General features: G+C 44.2%; 1 protein-coding gene across 3 annotated transcripts in view; it reads right to left on the bottom strand.

Moving 5' to 3' along the window:
- Positions 1-17797, bottom strand: part of AGPAT3 (1-acylglycerol-3-phosphate O-acyltransferase 3) — an 88100-nt gene that overhangs the window by 56078 nt on the left and 14225 nt on the right. Inside the window, exons 1-2 of one of the 3 annotated variants that reach the window (XM_082626218.1) lie at positions 7277-7365; positions 6897-6962 (exon numbers count right to left, since the gene is read on the bottom strand). The exons of 1 other annotated variant lie outside the window; for it this stretch is intronic. The gene's annotated coding sequence lies outside the window, so the exon portion shown is untranslated. Of the gene's footprint in view, positions 1-6896; positions 6963-7276; positions 7366-17797 lie in introns of those variants that run through there. One more of the 3 variants, XM_082626217.1, reaches the window with a different exon arrangement.

Here is a 17797-nt window from a genome sequence, read left to right as displayed (position 1 = left end):
GCATCGGCAGGCGGACTCCCAACCACTACGCCACCAGGGAAGCCCCAGACCTAGTTTTATAGAATTAAAAGAGTTGTCTGTCAGAGTTACCTCTAATGAAAGATACCAAACCCAGATGACTCAGAGGAGAAATCTACCAATCCTATAAGAACAGATTATCTTGACACAACTTAACATTCTCCAGAACACAGAGAAGGAAGGAAATTTCCAAATGCCTTTTTATGAAGGAAGTGTGATGCTGAATCCACAATGTGAGAGTGAAAGCAGAAAGAAGGGAACTTGTCTAAATCAACAGTTCTCAAGTGTGATGTGAGGACCCCGGGGTGGGGTGGGGGGAGTCTGAGAGTCGTCTGTTTTCCCAGCACATACTTGGTGAAGCAGAATTTTCATCGCATAGCTCCACCAAGCAACACGGTAAAACAGGCTGGATGCAGAAGCAGATATTTCAGGGGTCTCCTATTAGCTCAGATGCCTGAGAGATTAATTACATTGTGGAAATATAAAATAACGGCCCTCTCCTCATTACATTTTCTTTTCAGTTTTGGAAAATACAGTTCTTCTTCATTAAAAAATGCTATTTATGTTAACATGTAATGGGTTTATTGCTGCTCTTTTAAATGAATTATTAAATAAAATTTTTTAATGTTCTGTGTTGATTTCTCAACGATTACCTATCAAGAGCAGGGTTTCTCAGCTGCGGCACTATTGACATTTGGGACCAGATACTCTTCTGTCAGGGGACTGTCCTGTGCATTGTAGGACATTCGGCAGCATCCCTAACTTCTACCCACTGGATGCCAGTAGAGATGCCCCACCACGCCAGTGTGTCAACCAAAAGCATCTCTGATGTTGCCAAATGTCCCCTTGGGTGGGGGAAGGATCACCCCCAGCTGAGAACCACAGTAGATGTAACTCACAAAAACAAAAGCTTTTTAGGGTCCTCAGTAATTTTTTAAGAGTGTAAAGAGACCAAAAGTTTGAGACCCACTGCTCTTTACTTACGAATATAAGTACAAAAATTCCTCTAAAATTAGCAAACAGAATCTAACAGCACATTAAAAAGATAATGCATCATGACCAAGTGAGGTCTGCTCCATGAATGCAAGGATGGTTTGATAGTAGGAAATCTATTAATAAAATCCATTATATTTCTTTAAAAAGAATTCTGGGCAGATAATTTAACAAAATCTAACCTCACTCCCTGACAAGAACACTCAATAAAGTAGGAGCAATTTAAAATGATTACATACACTCATTATATGCTTCCCCCTAAGATGATAGACTCACCCTATGCTTCTCCGTGAGGTGATAACATCTAAGACTCCAAATCAGCATTTACTTGATGGAGAAACACAAGAGGCATCCAGCAAACATCAGGAAAAAGACAAGACACCTGTTACTTAACAGGCCAATCAGATACGTGAACACAGACTGGACATTCTCAATAAATATACCTTAGCAAACTGATTCCAGTCACATAGTAAAAAAAAACCCCAAAACATCATGACCAAATTTGGTTTATGCCAGGACACAGGAATGGTCTACCATAGAAAATCAATTAGTCTAGTGATTGTCAACAGAGACAAAAGAAGAAAACCAACACGATTATTTCATGAGATTCAGGAAAAGCAGCTGACGATGCCCAGCAACACCCATAACTGTCTAAGGACGTCCGGCATCAAGGCCCCTACTCCCCAGAAAGCTCACTGCAGCCACGGTGATAAGACAAGGAAAGAAATAAGAGAAATCAGGGTTAAAAAGAAGGAAACCAGCTTTCGTCACTTGTAGGTGATATGACTGTCTACACAGAAAATCCAGGAAGTTCTTGAGACAGGTTATTGGCAATAGCAAGGGGGCAGCGAGGGTTCCGGCATGTGGGCAGCCGGGCAGGGCCTCCCTCCTCCTGGGTCTGCTCCCAGCCAGCAGCTCCCCGGAGAGAAGCTCACGTCGCTGGGGGAACCAGGAAGACAGCACAGCAGTCCTAACCCCGAGAAGGGGCCACACGTGCGCCACCCGACAGGCACTCACGGGCCAGGCCTCTCTCCAGCATCTGTGCTGGGCTGTGCAAGCTGGACTGTCCCTCGCCTACCTTGGTCCTGGGGTTTCTATGTTTCCATGGACACGCTTCCTAATTTCAATTCACACACAAGCCAGTGTGAAACAACTTCAGGCAAGGCCAGAGCCAAGTGCGCGAGACAGCTGCGGGAACTCGCGGTTCCAGAAGGCGCTTCCCCGGACGCCCATCCCCGCTCGTCCTGTTCCAGGCCCAGGCCAGCCGGCGGCAAGCGTCCTGGTGCTCAGGCACAGCGCTTGGCTTGAGAGGATTCTTCCACTTTCAGTTCTATTCACCGAGAGATAAGGAGAAGCCAGGCAGACGGCGTCTGTGGGACGCGGTGGCCTTGTGGCCAAGCAGAGCCAGATGGAGGCCCCGGCCCATTTCTGCTTCTGCTGTGCTTGCACTTTAGATACTTGAAGGACCCGGCTTTGCTACCGAACGCTGGTGACCAGGCGATAAAGCGCGTGTAACCACGTGTGCGCACAGCCCTTTATATGTGTACCAACGACAGGAACGCAGCCTGGAATGTTCCAGAAAACAGACCCTCCTCAGTGGAGAGGGAATCCGGCCCAGGCCACTGTCCATGTAGAGCCTACCCACGCCCACCCCTCCAACTTACAAACATCACCAGCCAGAGACTCCACACGGGCAGGGGGCAAAGTCCACCTTCCAGCAGGTCAGGCATCTGGGCCGGGCGGGGCCGCTCAGACACTGCAGAGCCTCGAGGCCCATCACCACCCTCCCAGAGGACTGTCCCCACTGCGCTTACCCAACACCCCCCAGCCCCTCAATACAAGAATGAGTGTGCCAGTTATGACACTTTCTGAGACACACAAACACATCTCAAGTCTTGAAAGCACACTCTGGCTCTAAGAAACTGATAACCAGGTAACTGTGCTCTGAAACCATCACCCAGACTCCTTATAAAGCGTGTGCACGTGTGTGCGTATGTGTATATACAGCCATGCCCTTTAGAACATGCGTAAAAGAGGAAGCTAACTCTTTTTAAATGAGGTAGATCTATGTGTAGTAAAAGACCCCCAAGCAAGTTAAAATTAAGTTGCACAGATGGATATCATGACACATAAACACATTTTTAGAAACTCTGTGCCTGTGTGTTCTTACGTGTATTTTGACAAGCTCTGAAAGGATAAACCACAAACCATTTACAGTGGCTCCCTCCAGGAAGAAGGGTGGGATTTGGGAGGGAGTAAAGAATGGAATTTTGATTACTTATTAGGTTTGGTTCTGTGTTTAACTTTTATAAGCACGTATCGCTTCTTTAATTAAGATTTAAATATTAACAAAAAATTACCTGCTGGCTTATAAACCTCCAACCTTCTGTCTCTCCAGCGGTTACGAAGTCTAAACAATTATGCTGAACACTGTTAAGACTGTTTTTTAAGGGAAAAAGCTTATCCTGCAGGATACCAGGCTCCTCCAGACACAACTTGGCCCGTCGAAGTCTGAGCCCTTTGCTCAGCCCCTCGTGTCGCCTTTAGAGCAAAGAGAACCCGTCCTCAAACACGGCCATGCAGGGGGCTGCACAGGGGGGCCTCCCACCTCGGCCGCCCTCACAGCCCCTCCCCCTGCCCCCCTCCCTCCACCCCCTGGACTGAGTTCTGAGTCTGCAGTCCACGTGGGCCACAGCGGGGGAGGGAAAGGCACTGTTTCAGCATCAGTACCTAAGAAAGACTAAGGGAAACCTTCCAGTCATCTTAAAACTTGTAAGAAAAGTTAATGGAAAACTCGTGGGAGCTAAAATTGCAATAAGCTACGTAGGAGAGATGTTTTGTTTGTTCTACCATTCATCAGTGAGGGGGCCACAGAGCCAGCCGCTAAGCATGCTGCCTTGGGACCACGTTGGAGGCGGGCGTTCTCAGGTCCCAGAGCCCAAGGGTCCGCACAGCCGAGGTCCTAGCGCTCTCCCGGCTTCTCCCCCAGCCTCTCCCTCCTGGGCAGCAACCGCACATCCTGCACGGCTGGCGCAGGACCTGACGACCAGCACAAGTGTCCACCAGGGCGCCAGGGGCCACCAGGGACAGGACCACATACACCTGCCCTCGGGGCACGGCAGGGCTCTGAACCCCACGGGGCCACTCGTGAGCACAGGCAAAGGACTCATCCTGAGCCTGCGTCCTCATCAGAAAAACACAAGTAACATTCGCTCCGCACTATGGGAAGAGAACTGAACAGTGAGGGATGTTTAAGTGCTCAGCTCAGAGCCGACATGCGTGATAGCAATGATAAGAGTGATGGATGAGGGGCGTCCCTGGTGGCGCAGTGGTTAAGAATCCGCCTGCCAGTGCAGGAGACACGGGTTAGAGCCCTGGTCCGGGAAGATCCCACATGCCGCGGAACAACTAAGCCCGCAAGCCACAACTACTGAGCCTGCGCTCTAGAGCCCACGAGCCACAACTGTGGAGCCCACGCGCCACAACCACTGAAGCCCGTGCGCCTAGAGCCTGCGCTCCCAACAAGAGAAGCCACCACAATGAGAAGCCCGTGCACTGCAACAAAGAGTAGCCCCCGCTCACCACAACTAGAGAGAGCCCGCGTGCAGCAATGAAGACCCAACGCAGCCAAAAGTAAAATAAATAAATTTTTAAAAATAAAATAAATGTTAAAAAAAAAAAAGCGTGATGGATGAGCCCCGCTGCCCCCCACCCTGGTCCACTCACCTCATCCTTCCACTCGTCAAACCACACTGGGGTTTGTAACTTCCATTTCTCTGATGACTAATTAAGTTGCACATCTTTTCAGATGTTTATTAGACATTTGGACATCTTTTGAGAGGTGCCAGTTCAAGTCACAAACGAATGATTTGCTTTAAATTTCAATACTGATGATTACTAGCTTGGGCGGCAGGGGCGGGGGTTATATCTTTCCTGCCTCTAAAAAGTGGTAAGTCGTACATGCGTAACTGAAAAGTCATTTCTTTTTGTAAATGTTGAGTTAATCTTGCTGGATGCTTGGTTATAAGTCTGACTGTCCCGGAGCTGAAAAGCACGTCTCCACTTGCCACTCTTCTCCCCGTCCCTTTTCCCGGCCCTCAATTGCTAAAGAACTTTGAGGGAGAGCAAACTGATTTCCATCTCCAACCTCCCCCAACCCCATCTTTCTGGGAGAGGTCTGGTTGATGACCAGGGCCCCCCGGTCACTGTCCTCCAGAAACAAACCAGTGTTGACGATACATGCCTGCCGCGTAGGACGTGACATGCTTCACACATCAAAAGGCTCTTGGTGCCACCCACAGCCCCCGTGGCCATCGCAGGCCACATCCTGGGCAGTGGCAGTTAGAGGGAGAGAATCCTTTTAGCCCCAAGTATAGTTCACCCACTGCCAGATGATATTCAAAAGGAAAGGAATACATGGAGAGCTCAACTTTAGGATACAATGTAGTCTGATTTTCTTTTGCACAGAAGAGAAGCTTGCAACAATTTAACAGCTAAAACCACAAGCTGTGTACTCAATCAATAATGAGCAAACAAAGCAAATAAACTTTTGTCGATTCAGAATGTTGGGAGGTGAGCTACCTACTCAGCGATCGGGGTAGCTGAGAGCTGCCATGTAGTCACATTTATATGTCCAGCTATCCAATGAGCACTCATAGTAAAATACTTAATTATAAAGAGTCACTAAACAGAGTAATTTTAACTGCAGTGCTCCACTCATACATTTAAGCAACATTATTTTCAATAAGTCATGACGATAAATATAAAAAGTATGCGACTGACACCGGCTTGCGTTCAACCTGTTCACATCCCCAGAGCTTGTTCCTAACCGGCTAGGCTAGTCGCTATCAGAACACCGTGTAACTATTACACACGAGGGGAAACTGCCTGCCCACCAGGAGCTGGGATCCCAGTGAAACTTGTAAACTTCCAAACATAATGGCTGGACTCGCTCTCTGCAGAAAGCACTTTAAGTGACAGATGTCTCCTGGGTCCAAAGAAGAAATGGCAGGGGGAGGCCTTCTGGTCAAGGCTGGATTAATACAAAAGGAACCTGTCACTCAGTCACCTAACGCGGCAGATCCCTGAGAACGCGTCTGCGCGCAGAAGGTGAGGTCAGCGTGGAGCCTGAAAGGCAGGACCTGGACGGCCCGAAGCCAGGACACGGGAGCACGGGAGAGGGCCGGGTCACTGGCGGTCACTCTGCGGCCAGGTTCTGTCCTCAGCCCCAGAGGAACCAAGGCCACCTGACCAGTGCTCTCTGCCACAGCTGCCGACGACCACTGAGCTTCCCGGAGGAACTACCCACAGGAGCAGAACATCCTGATGGTAAACATGCTCCCTGACCTCCAGGCCACAGTCCAGCCCTGGACGACTCAGCTGGACAGCTACGTCCATCTCCAAAGACTCACGGACTTCCAGGTCTGCTAACAAAAGCCGGGTCCAGCTCTGCTAGGGGGCCGCCCATTCTTCACTTCCCGAGATGCCCTCCACCCAGCAGCAGTTTTAGCTTGGCCCCTTCACTCATCCCTCCAGGAACGAACAGAAGGGGAACCGTACCGGGACTTTTTCATTTGTATTCTGATTACAATAAATATCCTTTGGCTGTAAGAAAACTTTAAAGTGTATACCCCTTTAAGAAAATCCAACAATGTGTTAAGGCCCGGCTGTGCCCTGCTCAGTCCCTTCAATGTCACTGAAGCTGGACCAGCGAGCCTGGCTCTCAAGGCGATAGACTTCCGTGTCTGCCGAGAGAGTCAGGTCCAGACCACTGGGGCAGGACCCACTCCAGGGCTGCTCCAGGGAACAGGAATAAACACACATGTGCACACACACGCACACACGCACGCAGCTCAAGCATCAGGTGCCTCCCTCTCCTGACTCACCGCGGCCCAGGGTCAGCAGGGTCAGCGGGGTGAGCAATCGTCCTCAGAGGTTTCCAACTTGAAGGCCTGAGAGTTAAAGACAAACACAAATGTACTTAGGCAGGACTGGAAAAATACTCAGTGAATAAACTACACGCAGTTACTTTAAAATCAAAAAGACTGCACATCAGGGAAGCAGACAGTTATGAATGAACTTGATTCAGGTCCCGATGACCTGAATGGTCCACTAACTTAAGCAAACACCAGGGACACAGCCTATCAGGCCTTTCCAAGTGCTGTTACTTTCCCCCGCCTGATAAGGAGGCCCAACAGATGGCCCATAAATGAACAGGAGAGATGCAGAGACCACACCCCAGGACGGACAGCGAAGCAATTTCAACCTCCCCTGCAGGCTCGCAGGAACAGCTGAAGGTAGGCCACCTCCTGGATGGATGGACAAGGAGCAGAACAGCCTCCAGGCCTCCCGGCCCCTCTGGGCGCTGAGGCTCCCTGCCGACCTCGCCTGTACTCTCCTCCCTCCCAAACCCACTAACCCTGCGGGAGGGGCTCTCCCCAGGCCAGCCCAGTCTGCCATTGATAAAGCCAAACCCAGGCCCACTGGCTAATTTTAGTCCTTGTTTCTGTTTGTTTGTTTTGAATTGTGGTAAAATACACATACACATCACCATTTAAACCATTTTACAGTGTACAGTTCCGTGGGGTTAAGTCCATTCACATTGATGTGGAGCCATCACCACTGTCCATCCACAGAACTTTCCATCTTCCCGAACTGAAACTCTGTCCCCATGAAACACTCACTCCCATCCCCTCCCCAGGCCCTGTCCCCCACCGTCCTGCTGTCTGTCCCTATGAACTTGATGACTCTAAGGACCTCATATAAATGGAGTCACACAGTATGTGTCCTTTTGTGTCTGGCTTATTTCACTGAACATAATGTCCTCAAGGTTCATTCAGGTCATAGCATGTGTCATAACTTTGCTTTTAAGGCTGAATAATAGTACACTGTATGCAAATACAACATTTTTTTTCTTCTATAAACCTTATAGCTTTAGCTTTCGTATTTAGGTCTGGGCGACCAGACCATTCTGAGTTAATTTTTAATACGGGACAAAGTCGGGCGAAGGTTCACTGTTTTTGCACATAGCTGTCCAATAGTCCTGGCACCAGCTGTTGAAGATACTATCACTTTCCCATTGAATTATGTTGAAACTTTGGTTGGAAATCAATTTACTATAAATGTGTGGGTGAGTCTCTGGAATCTACTCCGTTCTAATGATTTGCATGTATACATTTTTGCCGTTCCACAACATCTAGATTACCACAGAAGTAGAGGAAGTCTTAAAGCCAGGCACTCTTTTCTTTGCCTCTTCAAAATTATTGGCGCTCTCCTAGGTCCTTACATTTCCAATGTAAATTTTAGAATAAGCTTGTAAATTTCTACAAAAAGCCTTGCCAGGATTTTGATTGTGATTGCACTGAATCTATATAACAGTTTTGGTAGAATTGACATTTTAGTAACATTGGGTCCTGTGGTCCATTAACATAGTATAGCTCCCCATTTATTTAGGTCTGCTTTAATTTCTCTTGGCACTATTTTGTTATATTTATCCCTAAGAATTTCACTTTTTTTTTTTTTTTTTTTTTTTCGGTACGCGGGCCTCTCACTGTTGTGGCCTCTCCCGTTGCGGAGCACAGGCTCCGGACGCGCAGGCTCAGCGGCCATGGCTCACGGGCCTAGCCGCTCCGCGGCATGTGGGATCTTCCCGGCCCGGGGCACGAACCCGTGTCCCCTGCATCGGCAGGCGGACTCTCAACCACTGCGCCACCAGGGAAGCCCAGGAATTTCATATTTTTGATGCTACTGTGAATGGTGTTTTGTGACAGCTTTTAACTAGTCGGTGCTAGCATGTAGAAATAAAATTAATTTTGTTATAATGACCTTGTGTCCTGTAAATTCACCAAGCTCACCTACTGGTTCTAGTAACTTTGTGCATTTCTTAGGATTTTCCACATAGGCCATCATGGCATCTGTGAGTATAGATATTTTTACTTCTTTTTTCCCCTTCTGTATGTCTTTTCTTTCTTTTTCTTGCCTTATTCTTCTAGTATAATGTTGAATAAGAGTGGTGAATAAGAGCAGATGTCCTTGCCTTGCTCCCAATATAGAAGGAAAGCTTCAGTCTTTCACCATTATGTAGGATGTTAGCTGTAGGTTTTTCATAGATGCCCTTTATTAGACTGAGGCCATCTACTTCAGTTTGCTGAGAGATTTTTTTTTTTTACCACAAATGAGTATTAAATGCTTTTTTTTTTTTTTGCTGAGATAGTCATATGGTTTTCTTTTTTGTCTGTTAATAAAGTGAATTATAATGACTGATTTTGAATGTTAAACCAACTTTGCATTCCTGGGGTAAATCTCACTTCGTTATGGTGCAGTAGACATTTTACATATTGCTGGGTTTGATTTGCTAAAATTTTCTAATTCAGACAGGATTTTGTTCATGATGGATATCGGTCCATAGCCTGTGTGGTTTTGGTACCAGGGTGATGCTGGCCTCATAAAATGAGCTACGAATTGGTACTATTTCCTCCTTAAATGTTTGATAGAATTCATCAATGATGTCATCTGGGCCAAAAGTTTTCTTTGTTAGAAGGTTTTTATACACAAATTGAATTTTTTGATAGATTCAGGGTTATTTGGGTTTTTTTTTTTTTTTGCGGTACGCGAGCCTCTCACTGTCGCGGCCTCTCCCATTGCGGAGCACAGGCTCTGGACGCGCAGGCTCAGCAGCCATGGCTCATGGGCCCAGCCGCTCCGCGGCATGTGGGATCTTCCCGGACCGGGGCACGAACCCGTGTCCCCTGCATCGGCAGGCAGACTCTCAACCACTGCGCCACCAGGGAAGCCCTGGGTTAGCTATTTTGACTTGAATACGTTTTAGTGATTTCTTTTGCTCCAGGAATTTGTCCCTTTCATCTGTGTTGTCACATCTCCTGGCATGGAACATTGCAGAATATTCCCTTAGGATCTCTAGTGACTCTTCCCCTCTCAGTTCTGATTTTGGTAGTTTTTCTTCTCTCTTTTTTTTCTGATCAGTCTAACTAGAGGTTTACCAATTTTAATGATTCTTTCAAAGAACCAACTTTCGGTTTCATTGATACTTTTCTACCGTTTGTTTTCTATCTCCTTGATTTTTGCTCTTTGTTATTTCTTTCCTTTGTTTACTTTTTCTTAAGGTTGAAGCTTAAATTATTGATTTGAGAGCTGCTTTATGTTCTAATACGATCATTTAATGCTATAGATACCTAAGCACTATTTTACCTGCATTCCACAAATTCTGATACCTTACGTTTTAACTTTCACTCAGTTCATATTATCATATTATCATACCATGGGCTATTTAAAGTGTCTTTATTGAGTTTTCAAATATTTGAGGATTTTTCCAGGTATCTTTCAATTACTGACTTCTAGTTTAATTCTTTGTTGGTCACAGAAAATACTTTGTATGGTTTCAGTCCTTTTTCAACTACTGAGATTTTTTTCATGGGCCAGAATTTGGTCTACCTTGGTGAAAGCTCCATGTGTACTTGCAAAGAATATGTGCCCTGCTGTTGTTGGATGGGTGTTCTATCAACACCAGTCAAGTCAAACTGATTGATGGTGTTATTCAAGTCTTCTCTATCTTTACTGATTTTCTGTCTATTTGTTCTGTCAGTTATTGAAAGAGGAGTGTTGAAATCTCCAACTGTAATTGTGGATTTGTCTAATTCTCCTTTCAGTTCTATCAGTTTTTGCAGTATGTATTTTGAAGCTCTTGTTAAGTGCACATATATTCAATATTTTATGTTCTCTTGATGAACCGACCCCTTTTATCACTATGAGGAGACATTCTCTTCCCTGGCAATATTTCTTGTCCTGAAATATAACGTGTCTGATTTTAATATATCCACTTGGGCTATCTTGTGATTCATGTTGGCATGGTATCTATCTCTCCAACCCTTTACTTTTAACCTATCTCTGTCTTCATATTTAATGTGGAAAGCACTTTTACCTAATCTTTTCCATCTGCTCTGACACTCTGACAAAATGCCTTTTATTTGGAGTTTTCAGGCCATCCATATTTGATGTGATTATTGATATGGTTGGGATTAAATCTGTTATTGTTCTATCTGTCTTATCTGGATTTGTTTGTTTCATTTTCTCCTTTTTTCTGTCTTCTTCTGGATTAGGGATTTTTTTAAGATTCCATTTTATTTCCATTATTAGTTGATTAGCTATACCTCTTCGCTGTTTTTTTGATGGTTGCCCTAGAATTTACAATGTATATCCTTAGTGTATCACTGTCTACTTTCCAACAATATTATAAGACTTCACATGTATTTTAAGGACTTTACTAGTTTCCATTTTCCCACTTCCAGATTTTCGGCTATATTACTGCCATACCTCTTACTTCTACTTATAAACTCTATAACACATTGTTAGTACTTTTATTTTAAACAGTAAAGTATCTTTTAAAGGACTTTTTTAAATGAGAGGACAAACGTCTTTTACATTTTCCTGCATTTCTGCTGCTCTTTATTCCTTCAGATTCAAATTCCTGTCTGGTGTCACTTTCCTTGTCCCCAGAGGGACTTCCTCTATATTTTCTGGAGTTCAAGTGAGCTGGTAATAAATTTTTTTCAGCTTTTAAATGTCTAAAAAAGTCTTTATTTGGCTTTCACTTTGGAAAGAGACTCTGTTAGCTACAGAATTGTAGGCTGAAGCTTTTTTTCTTTCTGTATCTTGAAGATGCCCTTCCATCCTCTTCTGAATTGCACCACTTCTGACAAGAAGTCCACTGTGACTGCATCTCTGTTTCCTCTGTACAGTGTAGGTTTTTACCTCTGGCTGCTTTTAAGATCTTCTGACTTTAAGATTTCCAAAAATTTGATTCTGATGTACATGGGTATAGTTCTCTTCATGTTTCTTCTGCCTGGGATTTATTGATCTTCTTAAAAATCAGTTTTCATCAAATTTGCAAAATTTTGGCCATTACTTTTTTCAAATATTTTCCATCACACACACCTCTTTTCTGAATTCAATTTCATGTTTGTTATCCCTCTTTTTATGGTTCCACTGATGCTGTTGTTTTTTTTCCCTGCCCTTTTCCTGTGTTTCATTTTAGAAAGTTTCTAGTGATATGTCTTCAAGAATACTGAAGATAAATATTGGGTCTGAGTGTCTGACCCACTGTGAACCCCGCTCAGCGCATTTTCCTCTCTAGAAGATTTGGGTCTTTTTTATATCTTCTATTTTCTCCTCATTCTGTGCATATTTTCTCTGTGTCATTGGACACATGGAACACATTTATAACAGACATTTTTAGCATCCTTCTATGCTAATTCTACCATATGGATAGTTGTGGATCCACCTGGATCTGTTTCTAGTTGATTTTTCTCGACTTCTGGGTTATGTTTTCCCACCTGTTTGCATGACAAGTAATTTTTGCTTGGTTCCTGGACACTGTGAACATGGTGTGTCGGGGGATGAGCTTGTTGTGGTCCCTCAAATATTGTCAGGCTTTCTTTGGGAGTGTCATTAACTTTCTCAGAGTTATTTGACCTTCCCAAGCTTTGTTTCTGTGGGTCCTGAGTAAGCTTGCATCTGTGGGGGAGGCGATGGCCTCTGAGGTACCTACCTGACATCCTCTGAGCTGTGAGGTCTTTCCACCTAGCTGGTGAGAACGCAACTTCATTCACAGCCCGTGTGAACTGAGGGAACGGTTCTATCTACTCCTTTCCAGGCTCCCCCGACCTTGGTGGCATCCCACCCACATGCGCAGATCACCACAGTCTAAGAACGAGTCGGGGAGTACCATTCTCAGCTCTCTAGAGCTCCTGAGTCATGCAATCCTATCCTCTCCAGTATCCCCACAAATTCCAGCCTTCACGGAGTCCCTGAACACCAGCCTCTGTCTCCACCTGCCCTCCCTGTGCTCAGCTGGCCGCTGCCCGTGATAAGCTGGGAGAGGGGTGCCCCACTCACACCCTCTTGTGGGGTCACTGTCCGGTGCTCCTGCTGTGCATGTGTGAAGTCGGTAGCCTCACACACTTTTGTTTGTTTTCCTTTGTTTAAGGTGGGATGTGCGGTCTGGTCCCTTTCATCCCATCATGGCTAGATGTGGATGTTGGGATCTTGCATTTTCATTCCATTTCTCACTCATCCATAGTGGGCAGTGCTAGCGGATGTGACCACTGCACCTTAGCTGAGAAGCGCTGATCAGCACGTCAGAAGCAGAAGCTGCAGCTGCACAGAATGGAGATGCCTGCAACGTCTGGAAAGATGACCAGCGACTCTCCTGCACGTGGGTAGATGGAAGGGGGTCCGGGCGGGGGCAACAGCACAAGGCAGGAGGGCGCAGCTCAGAACCAGTGGCAGGTGGCAGGGCCTTCCCCACTGTTGCCCCTTCCTGAGACGTTCCATCCTGGCACTCAGGCACTGACCGCTCAGCCTTGTCAGAACTCTTTCTACATTTTGGTACTAGCCCCTTGTCAGATGTGTGATTTGCAAATATTTTCTCCCATCCTGTGGGTTGTCTTTTCACTTTCTTGAAGCACAAAGGCTTTTAATTTTGATCTCAGAAGCCAGAGAAAAAAGGCGGATTACCTGCAAAGGAGAGACACCCTGACAATGATTTGTTCGCATATGAAGGACGTCAATGGCCAGCACAGGCTGTCATCAACGTGATAAAAGGACCCGACTGGCAACCCAGATTCTACAACCAGCAAATGCGTCTCTGAAGGAGCAGGGAAAACTAAACAAAAGTGGGGAAGGCTTGCCACCGTCAGAATCGAACTAAAGGAATTTCTAATGCATGTACACTTCAAGCAGGAAGAAGTGATCTCAGATGGAAAGTCAAAGATGAGAAAAGAATAAAGAGCAAAGAAAGTGGCAGATATATCTACGGATCAAAAACAGACATAATACTAAGGATAGAGCAACAAAGGTCTGTGAGGTTAAAAACATTCAATACACAATAACACATGAGTTGGAAGGGAAAGGTAGGGGTGATCTCAGTCCTTGGATCCCCCCTGAAAGGTAAAGTACTTGTTAATTGTAGACGTTTAATAAGTAAGAATGTTGTAATTTCTGGGAAAACCATCAAAGGAACAGAAAGAGTCTATAACTTCCTAGTGGTAGCGGTCAAAAAAAAAAAAAAAAGAAAGAAACAAAGAAAAAAAGAAAGGATCAATCATCAATTCAAAAACAAGCAAGAAAGGAGAAGGAAAGAAAAAATAAACATAGCACAGATAAAACAGTCAGTAAAATATAAGATGGTAGCTTTAAACTCAAATCTATCTGTAATTACATTTAAAGTAAACCAAATAAAGACTCCAGTTTAAAAAAATTTTAATTGTCAGAATATTTTAAAGAGATTATCAAACTTCAGTTAAAAAAAACCCACTTTAATTATATGCTGTTTATGAGGTACATCGAAGACATAAAAACACAAAAGGTTAAAAATAAAAGAATAGAAAGAGTATACAAGGCAAGTACTACCCAAAGGTTCAGCTACATGAATTTCAGACAAAGCAGACTTACAGGCAAAAAACACTAGAAGAGATGGACAATCACTTCATATGACAGATACTTCATTCATAAAAAAGATACCACAATTTTAAAACTGGTGTCATTCATATAACACAGCCGCAAACATATAAAGTAAAAATTAATAGAAATGATGGACTTCCTTGGTGGTGCAGTAGTTAAGAATCCGCCTGCCAACGCAGGGCACACGGGTTCGATCCCTGGTGTGGGATTCCACATGCCGCGGAGCAACTAAGTGTGTGCGCCACAACAACTGAGCCTGCACTCTAGAGCCTGCGAGCCATGACTACTGAAGCCCGTGTGCCTGGAGCCCATGCTCAGCAACAAAGAGAAGCCCGCGCACCGCAATGAAGACCCAACGCAGCCGAAAATTAATTAATTTTTAAAATTCAGTTTAAAATTGATAGAAATGCAATAATTAATAGGCAAATACACAGTGATAACTAGAGAGTCTAACGGACCTCTCTCTGTATTTGATAAAACAGATAGATACAAGAAGTCAACGAGGATACAAGAGCTGGCGAACGTCTTCTGGAAGGGGCCAAATAGTAAATATTTCAGATTTTTCAGGCCAAACGGTCTCTATTGAAACTACTCAACCAAGTCACAGTGCAAAACAGTCACAGACAATACATAAACTAATGGGTGTGGATGTGATCTCATAAGAATTTATTTCTAGAAGCAAGTGGTGAGCCAGATTTGACCCATGCGCTACAGTTTGCCGAGGCCTAACACAGACAGCTTAAACAGCATGATAACAAACCTACCAAAACTAATCTCACCAACCGCAGAATACAGTCTGTTCAAAGATGCACAGAGCATTTCCAAAATTTGACCATATGCTGGGCCATAAAACAAGTCTTAACAAATTTCATAAGACAGGCATCAGTATCAGAGTATATTCTTTGACCAAAATGTGCTGATGCAAAAAAAAACAAAAAAAAAGGCAACAAAAAGATATTTGGAAAAATTCTCATATGCTTAGAAATTCAAAACAGTTATCAACAATCAAAAAATAAATTAGATACTAGAAAATCTATTGAATGGAAGAGTAACAAAAATGTGTCATATCACAACTTATAGGCTACAGCTAAAAGTTCTGAAAGGGATCAAAGGTTATACTTAAGTGTGTGGTAGAAAATTTCAGAAGGCTGAAAACAAATGACCTAAAATATAAGCTAGAAAAACAGAGAGTAAATCAAAAGGAAGGAAGGAAATAACTTAGAAGTAGAAATTGATGAAATAAAAAGCATACAGAGGGCTTCCCTGGTAGCGCAGTGGTTGAGAGTCCGCCTGCCGATGCAGGGGACACGGGTTCGTGCCCCGGTCCAGGAAGATCTCACATGCCGCGGAGCAGCTGGGCCCGTGAGCCATGACCACTGAGCCTGCGCATCCGGAGCCTGTGCTCCGCAACGGGAGAGGCCACAACGGTGAGAGGCTCGTGTACCACACACACACACACACACACACAAAAAGAATACATATATAGTATTGATATATATATGTATATATTGAAATCTACATGCATACACACACACACACACACAATGGAATATTACTCAGCCATAAAAAAGAATGAAATAATGCCATTTGCAGCAACATGGATGGACCTAGAGATTATCATACTAAGTGAAGTAAGTCAGACAGAGAAAGGCAAATATCATATGATACCACTTACATGTGGACTCTAAAATGTGATACAACTGAACTCATATACAAAACAGAAATAGACCCACAGACATAGAAAACAAACTTATGGTTACCAAGGGGAAAGAGGGGGAGAGATAAATTAGGAGTTTGGGATTAACAGATACACACACTATATATAAAATAGATAACCAACAAGGACCCACTGTACAGCACAGGGGACTATACTCAATATCTTGTAATTACCTGTAATGGAAAAGAATCTGAGAAAAAGTATACGTGTGTGTGTGTGTATGTGTGTGTGTATGTGTGTGTATACATACACATAAAAAATGGAATCACTTTGCTGTACACCTGAAACTAACACAATAATGTAAATCAACTAGACTTCAATAAAAAAGAGAAATAGGCAAAAATAATTTAGTAATACATTTATTTAACCCAATATATCCAAAATATTATCATTTTGACGTCTATTCAATCTAAAAGAATCAGTGAGATATTTTACTTTTTTTTCACACTAAGTCTGTGAACCTAGCGTGCATTCCTCCCTAACAGCACATCTCATTCCAGACCAGCCACATCTCAGGTGTGGCTCTGTGGCTCATGGCCTCACAGGTTCAGACACAACATACTTGCTGTTATTTGCCTCTCATTCCCTTTTCTGCTTACATGTTAAGAATTTTAGAAATTTTTAGTTCCACCAACTCTTTGGCTTCCCATGTATCTGCAATGGTTAATTCCTCCACTGGACGGTAGGTACAGGGGCTTCAGTATTCTATGTGTTTCATATACTAAAGCATTTCTTAATCTGAAAAAAAGAAGCTAACCCATTCCTGGAAGTACAATATAATCAACAAGTTACAAATAACAATTATGACAAAATTATTAAATATTTCCAATTTTCTTTTCCTTCTATAAAATTTGGAAGGAGAAGAAGAAACCGATCCCTCTCTGGAAATAAATACGCTATACCTGACAAAGCACGAACACCTAGCAATTCACTTCCTCTTCAATTTTCTTTTCTTCCTATAAAAGTCTTATTTACAAGAAGCCTCTTATTCATGTTCTCTCTCCCTCTCCCCTTCCCTGTCTCTCTTTGTCTCTGTCCTGTCTCTGTGTCTCTCTCCCCATCCCCCCATCACCCAGTTTGGAAGGGTCAACCCTGTAAACACACCCCAAGCCTGGAACAAATCTCTCTCGTTGAGCACAGCTAACATACTGCTACTTGTCACACGTGTCAAGTTAGACACGATGCCTGATAAAGCTCACCTGAAACGTCCAGGCCACCACCGCCTGCTCCCGGCATGTCAGCGCACCGGGGTCGGGTTCCGCCCTCTACCTATGTGCTTATTTCGGGTTTTGGTGGATGTATGTGAGTGTGAGTAAACAGAATAACTGGCAAAAGTCATTGCTTTAAATACAACTGTGCTACCATACATGTGATTGCACATTTTGACATTTATTTTCAAAGGGCCACAGGTGTGTATGTGACACACACACACACACACACACACACACAAATGGCAAGAAAACTGCTGAGAAAGGGAGCTTATCCTCTCTGAGCCCATCAGAGTCCCTGAGGACAAAGCGGGACAGGCTCATTTAGGCCCACTCCACCAAAAGCCTGAAACTGAACGCGCAGCATTAAGCAATCAAGACTCCA

This window comes from Mesoplodon mirus (assembly GCF_964341445.2).
Source record: "Mesoplodon mirus genome assembly, chromosome: 6".
Classification (NCBI taxonomy): Eukaryota; Metazoa; Chordata; class Mammalia; order Artiodactyla; family Ziphiidae; genus Mesoplodon; species Mesoplodon mirus.
The sequence above is the reverse complement of the archived record's forward strand: the minus strand, read 5'-3'. Positions and strand labels throughout refer to the sequence as shown.